This window comes from Pseudophryne corroboree, chromosome 7 (genome assembly GCF_028390025.1).
Source record: "Pseudophryne corroboree isolate aPseCor3 chromosome 7, aPseCor3.hap2, whole genome shotgun sequence".
In the NCBI taxonomy this organism is placed as follows: domain Eukaryota; kingdom Metazoa; phylum Chordata; class Amphibia; order Anura; family Myobatrachidae; genus Pseudophryne; species Pseudophryne corroboree.
Window position 1 is genome coordinate 446,669,564 of NC_086450.1, and position 9,542 is coordinate 446,679,105.

Here is a 9,542-nt window from a genome sequence, read left to right on the forward strand (position 1 = left end):
AGGCCGAGATGTTCAGAGCACTAGATTTATTATAGTTAATTTTAAAATTGGAGAGGTGTCCAAATAGGTCTAGTTCTGTCATTAGGTGCGGGAGGGAGTCAGTAGGGTGAGATATTATGGCTAAGAGGTCGTCAGCGAATAAGGCTAGCTTATATTCATCACCGCCAACGGTGAGGCCTTTGATAGCCTGGTTAGCCCGAATGGACCTGGCCAATGCCTCAATACATAGTACAAAAATCAAGGGAGATAATGGGCAGCCCTGCCTGGTACCGTTGGCTATGGTGAATGGCTCTGACAGGGTGCCGTTTACACGCACCCTTGCCGTTGGGGAGTCGTAAAGGGCCATAATCCAAGTGAGTGTATTGGGGCCTAGTCCCATGTGTTCTAAGATGGATTTCATAAACTTCCAACTTACCCTGTCAAACGCCTTTTCGGCGTCAGTAGAGAGCAAGATGGTGGGGGTAGAACTGTGGGATGCTAGGTGGATAAGATTGAGGATTTTGGTGGTGTTGTCTTTGGCCTCTCGGCCTACTACAAATCCTACTTGGTCGCTATGTACTAAGAGAGGGAGGAGCACGTTAAGTCTATTTGCCAAAATCTTCGCGTAAATTTTCAGGTCTACATTGAGGAGGGAGATGGGTCTGTAGCTAGCGCATGCCGAAGGGTCTTTGCCCTGTTTCGGTATCACCGATATATGGGCTTCAGGGGAGTCACGAGAAAAGCGGGAGCCAGATGCAATTGAGTTAAATGCACGGAGCAAGAGAGGGAGCAGTCTATCTTTAAACACCTTATAGTATGCGATGGTGAAGCCATCTGGTCCAGGACTTTTCCCCGCTTTCATGGAGGAGATGGCCCGGTCTATTTCTTGGGGAGTGAAGGGGGCTTCTAATGTATTAAGCTTCGAAGATGGAAGGACGGGGTAGTCGATGGATTTCAGGTAGTCTCTGATTTTTTGGTGTATGAGATGGGGGTCTGTATCAGGGGATGCGTTCTCTAGGTTATAGAGCAAGGAATAGAAGTGTGCGAAACAGGCCCCGACCTCTGGTGATTTGAATTTGGGAGTCCCCCTAGTGTCTTTCACCGAGCCAATAAAAGAGGCCGAGTGTTGGGCTCGTATCGCATGGGCTAGGATCTGGCCCGGTTTGTTACCCCACTGGTAGAATTTCTGTTTACATTTGCGGATGGAGTGGATTATGTTGTTTGAGAGGAGTTTATTTAGCTGGGAACGGGCTTCTAATAATTCTACTAGGGTTACCTCTGACAAGGACACCTTGTGGGATGTCTCTAGATTGTGAATTTTCTGTAAAAGACCTGTGATCAGAGACTGTCTCTGTTTCTTTTTGTGGGTACCTAGCTGTATCAGTTTCCCGCGAAGGACACATTTATGCGCCTCCCACACGGTAAGGTGGGAGACATCGCCTGTGACATTAGTAGCAATGTAATCCTCTAGGGTTTTATCTAAGGCTTCTTTGCATAATGTGTCATATAGGAGGGATTCATTGAGTCTCCAGGTCCATTGTTTACGAGATCCGTGTGGGAGGGTCAGGGTTAAGGTCACCGGGGCATGATCAGACCATGTAATCGAGCCAATATTGGCTTCTATGAGAAGCGGGAGGTGTCTATGACTGAGGAATAAATAATCAATGCGGGAGTAAACCTTATGGGGATGGGAGTAATAGGAGTAGTCCCGTCCTGAGGGGTTAAGGATTCTCCAGGAGTCGGCCATTTGCCGCGTGTGGAGTAAGTGTTTGACGCGTCGGTATTTAGATGCGACAAATCTAGAGGATTGGGATGAGGTGTCAGTATTAGGGTCCATTGTCCAGTTAAAATCACCCCCCAAAACCACGACACCCTGCATCAAGGAGTCTAGTTTCGGAAGGAAGGAGTTAAAGAAGGATAGTTGGGCCTGGTTAGGGGCATAGATCACAGCAAAGGTAAATGTTTGCTCAGAGATCTTGCAAGTCAGTATTAGGAATCTACCCGGGGCTACCCTATATACGGCCACATCCGAGACATGTAAATCCCTGGAAAAAAACAATAGCCACTCCCTTGGATTTGCTACCGGGGGTATTACTGTGAAACGCTGTTGGAAAATAGCGGTTGGTGATAGAGGGATTGCGGATCCCAACCTTAAAGTGGGTCTCCTGTACTAATGCCACGTCTGCTTTTTCTGACCTTAACAGACGTAGAAGACTGGATCTCTTCTCCGGAGAGTTGAGTCCACGTGCGTTGAGGGACAGTACCTTAATCTTCCCTGGGGTATTCATGGTGGAATGAAGTAGAACACGTTCCTAGAAATCTCAGAGTGGAGGGAGGGGGAGGGGGGAGAAAGAAGAGTAAGCATGGAAGAAGAAAAAAAAAGAGAAAGAGTACAATAACAATGTAACAACATCAGCAAAAAACCCGCAGGAGAGAGACTGAACCGTAATCCCGTCAGTCTCCCCACCGACAAATAGTCAAAGGCGGGTATTATAGGGGGGAATGGGGGTGAACCGCTACCTGAACCATAATAATAGCAATAATATGTTTAACTGACACAGGGAGAAAAAAGGGGGGGGGGGAGTAAAAAGGGTGGGTGGCCAGGGGAAGGACAGGGGCAGTAATCAAGGCCGCCGTCCTCTCCCATCGCCAGTCAGCATATGGAGGAATGTTAACTATTCACCATAACCCTCTTTAAACTACTGGAAAATGAAACAGAGCCTCGTCGTGTCTCATTCGAGGATGGAAACCACCCTCCCATAACTCTTTTCCCGCATACATTTCTGTCGAAGGGAAAGTCAATAACAATCAGAGAGTTCTTTTACAGCTAGGTGGTCTTGGGAGAGGCTGTAGTTGGCTGGGATCTCCTCTCAGTGCTTCGAACCTCTTGCCACGGTTCCCCGTTAGAAGCCCGCTTAAGGGGAGGTATATCTGAAAGAGGAAATTCCCAGTCCGGCATGGACATCTTTGGGAGGCCCAAGGAAGAACAGAAGGGAGCGAGGCCTGTGTGGGAAGACAGGGTGTACCATTTCCCAGAGGAGCAGGCTTGAAGGTGAAAGGGGAATCCCCAGCGGTAGCGAATCTGACGCTTACGGAGTTCGTCTGTCAGGGGCTTTAGGGACTTCCGCTGTTGGAGTGTGTACCAGGATAGGTCTTGAAAGAGGCTTATGGAGCTGCCGTTGAAATCAATACTGTCAAGTTGTCTGGCTTTAAACATGATTTCCTCCTTCTGGGCGAAGTAGTGGAGCCGGCAGATAACATCACGGGGCCGGTCAGTGGCGAGGCCCCGCGGTTTAAGGGCCCTGTGAGCTCTATCGAAAGTGATGACATTTTCCGAGTCTGTTCCCAGCAGTTTGTTGAATATCTTGGACAGGGCGTCCACCAGCCCAGATTGAGGGACCTCTTCTGGGAGACCTCGGACTCGGATATTATTCCGTCTGCCTCTGTTATCGATATCTGTCAGCCTAGATTGTAAAGCTCGGATTTCTTTGGACTGAGCAAGGACAGAGTCTCTCAGTTGGGTCACACAGGAAGCGCTGGCTTCCCGGTCCTCCTCTAAGGCAACCACTCTGTCAGAAAGGTGTGTAATATCGCTTTTGATGGAGGCGAGCTCGTTCCTAATGGTTTCTTGAAGGTCTTGCTTCGTAGGAAGGGCCTTCATAAAGGTCAGGATATCTCGGAGTTCGCGACTGCTCGCTGTCGTAAGCTCAGCCATATCGTCAGCTGGAGTCGAGGTTGGAGAAGCTGTGGAAGAGATAGATGATCGGGGAGGGGAACGGCTCTCCATCTGGGGGGATAAAGTGGGGTGAAGGAAGGGCCTCAGGTCCGCTTGAGATCTCGTGACTTTTCGCGGTTGGTTGCTTTTGCCCCGTTTAGAGTATCTCGAGGTACGTCTCATATTCCGGAAAGGGAACTGAAGGGAGGATGTTTGCAAGTAGGTCAGGTGTGTCAGGTACAGCAGGAAACATATGGCAACATGGCTCTTAGGGAGCGGTCATCCCCCGTGGCCTGCTTTCAGGTGCCCATCAAGTAGCCTCGGGTAGAGTATTGTGAAACAAGGGGCCCGGATAAGGCATGGCGGTATATGAGTTGCAGGCAGCAAGAAGGTAAAATTCGGATGCCGAAAGGCTCCTATGAATGTGGAGCTATTGGCGGTCAACCTTTGGTATGGTGAATGCGGAACCGCGTCTCGGACCTGGTCTAGTCAGTGACTGGCGGCTCCCCTCAGCGGGGAATGAGGTCTGCGGTCGGGAGCAGGAGAGGGGGGGGGGGAGATCTCCGGCTGGGGTTAGAGTTAGCTCCAGCGCGCCCCTATGCACAGGTGGAATGTTTTTTTCTGCCGTGACAGGTCCTGCCGCTGTTTCTGACCTCTGTGGGGGAGCAGTGGAAGGGGGGCAGTGTGTGGTCTTAGAGCCCTTCAGCCACGATGCAGCAGGTCTGAGCGTGCTTGTTACTGTGGTCCTGGCTCCGGCCTAGCAGTGAGGCCTCAGGTTATTGCGGCTCCGGAGAACGGGACATAGGGCTAGGGAGGTGTAGGGAGAGTCAGCCACTCAACTTACCCCGCTGCCCGCGTCCGATCCCGTCTCCCTCCTGCCAGTGAGTCAGTGGTGCGAGCTCCGAGCGCCTCCGTCTGAGCCCGATCCGTCCGCCGCAGTATGGTGCAGGTGCACCCCGTGGCTTGCTTCGCCCGTGAATGTGGCTCCGGAGGCTCTGGGGGTCCCTTGCAGTGAGGTGGGGAGTCGATCGGCGCCTGCGGGACTTCCACTCTGTTCCGTCGGTCCGGCTCCAAAATTGAGTCCCAGGCTTTAGGCCGGGGGGAGGTCCGCAATCCGCGGGAGTGCTTAAAAGCACTCCCCGATTCCGCGGGTCCCCTGCAGCCGCTACTGACGTGCACTGTAGCACCTACTCAGCAGGTAGGAGCAATCTGGGGAAGATTAGGCGAGTATACACCTGGAAAAGTAGTGTTTAGCTCAGGAGCTCTGGGCACAGCGTGTGCTCTCTTGGACATCCAGGCCACGCCCCCCTCCAATGGTTTTTATATGTTTAATTCCGCAAAACCGTTTAATCCCTGTTACGCTACACTTACGGTGGACCCTAAAATGTTCGGACAATGCATGAGTCTTAAGTGATTTTTTAATATTTCTTAGGTGCTCACTAATCCTAATTTTTAGAGGTCTTGAGGTTCGACCTATATACCATAGATTACATTTGCACTCAATTGCATATATATAACGTTGGCAGTGTTACAGGTTACAAAATCTGTTATTTTAAAATTGTTATCGTTAATCACTACCTCTGTTATTTTTCCACTGTTACTTGATATATTTTTACAACCAATGCATATTCCACATCGAAAGAAACCTTTTGATTTCACGGTGCACATTGGTCTCTTAGCAGGTAGTGCACTCTTCACAAGATTCGTTTTTAGAAGGCTCCTAACCTTTAAGGGTGAGTTTTATATCCAGAGTATGGGTACTGCCATGGGTACCAGGTTTGCCCCCAGTTATGCCAACATATTTATGGGACTCTGGGAGGAGCTATATGTGTGGCAAAATATCAATCTGGGGGCGAACCTGGTATCATGGTCACGGTATATAGATGACATCTTGTTTATATGGAGGGGAGACAGGGAGAGTCTTGAGGATTTTTGCTCACATTTGAATAACAACACTCAAAACAAAACTTACTTTTGAGATTAGCGAATCTTGTTTAAATTTTTTGGACATAACCATATATATTAAAGATGGGGGAATAGAGACCAAAACTTATCAAAAACCAACTGATTCTGCAACCTACATCCATATGAATAGCTGCCATCACCGGAACTGGCTTGATTCAATTCCGGGTGGGCAGTTCAAGCGTCTTAGACGTAATTGCACTGTAGAATCTGTTTTTGAAGAACAAGCACAGAAAAATTAAAGATTCTTTCATGGCCTGTGGATATAATCAGGATAAGATTGATAACAGTCTCATGAGTGCACATTATATTGATCGGAAAGATTTGCTACAGAGTAAGAAAAACCAAGGGAACGATGATAGGTTCCAATGGGCATTTATCACCAGTTTCAATTCTCAGCATAAGGACATAGAAAAAGCCTTTAGAAAAAACTGGTGTATCCTACAAAGAGATCCCGTTATAGGAAAATTATTACCTGAGAAGCCTATACATATATATAGAAAGGCCAAGAACATTAAAAATCAATTAGTAAGGAGCATGCACCCAAAAAAAGAAGAACGAATTAGTTATAACCGATCCAAAGGTTTTTACAGGTGTAGTTCCTGTATTGGTTGCAGGAACATTAATGGATTGACTACCTCCAAAATAGATAAAGTTATTATAAATGGGCTTGAGCACAAAATAGACGAGTTCATAACTTGCAATACGGCCAACGTTATCTACGCGGTAGAATGTAGTTGCAATAAATTTTATATTGGTCGTACGACAAGACCGCTAAAGGTTAATTTAGCCGAGCATTGCAGAAACATTAAAAAAGGTGTGGACAGTCATTCATTGTCGAGTCATTTTAAAGAGAAACATAAATGTTCCCTACATGAAGTAAAAATTTTTTTATGGTTTGAAATTAGTTAAGACCACTGAAAAATCAAAAGATATTTTAGGCATACTTGCTAAAATGGAAATGACGTATATATATAAGTATAAAACTTTACTTCCATCTGGTCTTAACAGTGATTTCGAATTGCAATGGTTTCTTTGAAAAGTCTATATATTCCATATCTTTTTTATTCTTTTTATTCTTTTTTTTTAGTTATTTATTTAAATTTTTTGTATTTTTTTAATGTGATTAAGGATCTTGTGGAGGTTACATATACTTTCTTTCTTCTAAGATATCCATCAACCTCCCGGGTCACCATGGTTACGAACCATAGAAGTCTTTAAAATGTCCTTGGGACTTACACTCTGAGCGGAACTATTTTAAGAGGAATGAGATACTGAGGGAGCTGGTTTACGATACACACTTCCGGCGGCCGGAAGAAGGATGCTATTGAGTCCGGGGAGAGAAGATCACGGCATGAACATCCGGCGGAAGTGGGACAAATACAACACCCGCGATAGACAGAATCCCGCAGCAACACTGAAGCAGGATATGACGGAGCCCTGACGGAAGTGAGACGGACGCCATCTCATTTCGGACGGAAGTGAGCCGGCAGCCATATTGAGAGAGGCAACGGACTGCCTTATGGCCGGGACTATGTATTATTTAATACAGAAACTTTTTATTGAAGGGAACTTATTCTTTGATATACAGAGGAGGGGGGTTATGTTGGTAATTGTCCACATCTGAATATCGTTGTTAATCATAATGGGTATATATATTGCACATATCACAGGTCACCCCATACACCTTGACAAAGATCCCCAGAGAATCGAAACGCGTAGGTGGGGGTACCTGTGCTACGGTGAGGACGCTATCTGGTGAGGAGAGAATTCCGGGATCGAAATAAACGGGGCCCCGTTTGTTTTAAGTTACCATCTCATCCTTGGGCTATCTCCAAACCGGGTATGCTCCTTACAGTCTTTTAAAGTTGTTTTAATAAAGTGTTATTTATGAGTGAAAAGATTGGTTCACTTACATATGTTTTTCTGAGGACTGAGGTCTGAGAGATGAATGTGGATTAAAAAGGAAAAGGAAAAAGACCCACCTACCATGCATCTATACAAGTTTTAGTCTGTGAGTGTTTTGGTGACAGGGGTCATCCCATGGTTCCTATACCTGGTGTTGGATCCACGTGATTGTTTGTTCTATGAGCTTGAACACAAGTTTTCTTTCTGTGAGTTTTAATTTGAAGGGGGCATCCCCTGAATCTATATGGTGACGGTTCTCTGCTAATTTTATGAGAAGCCTATATCTTACCTCTAATTGTGAGTGATTTGATGTAGGGGTATGTGACCCCGAAATATATAATCATTATTGAAGTGCCATCTCATCACTCTGTAAAAGTGCAATTCTGCCCAACAGTATTACACAAGGATTCTTTTTGTTTTTTTGTTTCCTATATGCTCTACACCATCTTAAGAAACAAGTGGAACACCTCCAGAATCATACCCATCAGGGGAGTACATTCATTTCTCTCATTCTGTTATTTTATTTGTCTGGGCGCACCAATTAGTCAGAGATAATCTGTGTCTAGGCAGCAATGTTCTATTTGTCTATTTGAAGAGCAGCTGCTTTCTCCTTGCAATCCTGCCATGCACACCATTGTAGTTCAGTGTGCTCCTGATGGTGGTCTCCTAAAAACATTAACATTAGTCAATGTGAGAAAGGCCTTCAGTTGCTTAGAGGTTACTTTGGGTTGCTTTGTGACCTTGTGGGCTCTTAGACACCTTGATCTTAGCGTGATCTTTGTTGGTAGACCACACCTGGGGAGGGTAATAATGGTATGGAATTTCCTCCATTTGTAAACAGTCTGTCTGACTGTTGATTGGTGGAGTCCTAACTCTAGAGAGATGGTTTTGTAACCTTTTCCAGCCTGATGAGCATCAACTCTTCTTCTGAGGTTCTCAGAAATCTCCTATGTTCGTGCATGATACATTTCCACAAACATGTGTTGTGAACATCACACTTTGCTAGATTCCTGTTCTTTTCCACTCACACCTGATTGTCATCCCATAGATTGAAAATACAGGACAGAACATTATAGAACAGAGAAACTGAGTTCCTCATTATGCACATCACTGGGGTTTTGTAGCTCGAATCGGGATTATTCATTTACCAGTTATTTATATAGCGCACACATATTCCGCAGCGCTTTACAGAGAATAGTATCAAAGAAGTTTAAAGAATTATTCCGTGCACAAGAAGCAGCCTGTCAATGGTAAACTCCTAGAGGTGTCCTTAACCCCTCAGCAATAGTGCAAGCATCAACAAAAAAATAGAGAAAACCACAAAATATTATATAGGTGGTACTTTGTTCCCTCTAGACTCCACAAGATGGACCCTTCCTTTTCGCCCACGTGCTGGAGAGGCTGCGGCGGCCATGGCTCTTTCCTCCACATTTGGTGGACGTGCCCCAAGATCATGTTATTTTGGGACTCAGTCGCACACTTGATAAGCACAGTGCTCCAATCCCAGATATCTAAAGACCCTTGGTCTTTTCTGCTGGGCCTTCCCATCATTAACACACCTCCAAATACCGGTAAATTACTGACACAGATTTTAAATGCTGCTCGCTGCTCAATTGCTCTCCATTGGAAACAGAAGGAGGCCCCCCCTATTAAGCGGGTCATTGATAAAGTATGGTACTTCGCAAGCATGGAAAAAATCACTGCATACCTCCATAACAGATCTTTCCAGTTTCTTGTGATTTGGGAATTATGGTTCAACTCTCAAGCTCCAGCACGTAGACCGCGCTCCCCTGAGGGTTCCGCGGCACTTCTACTGTGATTTTAGTAGTCTTGTCCCCTGTAGAGTAGGTGTGTGACCGTCCTTAATACTACCTTTTCGTGTACCTTAAGTATTACCTCCTATTTTACACTAGCGCTCCGAGCGGTGTAAAATAGATAATCTGTGTCTGTGTATATCATTTGGGATCTAGGGTGTGAT

At 46.0% G+C, this 9,542-nt stretch overlaps 1 long non-coding RNA gene across 1 annotated transcript in view; it reads left to right on the top strand.

Annotated features, from left to right (window-relative positions):
* The window catches only part of LOC134945611 (uncharacterized), a 61,925-nt gene extending 54,380 nt beyond the window's left edge, over positions 1–7,545 (top strand). Inside the window, exon 3 of the long non-coding RNA XR_010182132.1 lies at positions 6,826–7,545. This is a non-coding gene — a long non-coding RNA (uncharacterized LOC134945611). The remainder of the gene's footprint in view (positions 1–6,825) is intronic.
* The last annotated feature ends 1,997 nt before the right edge of the window (positions 7,546–9,542 follow it).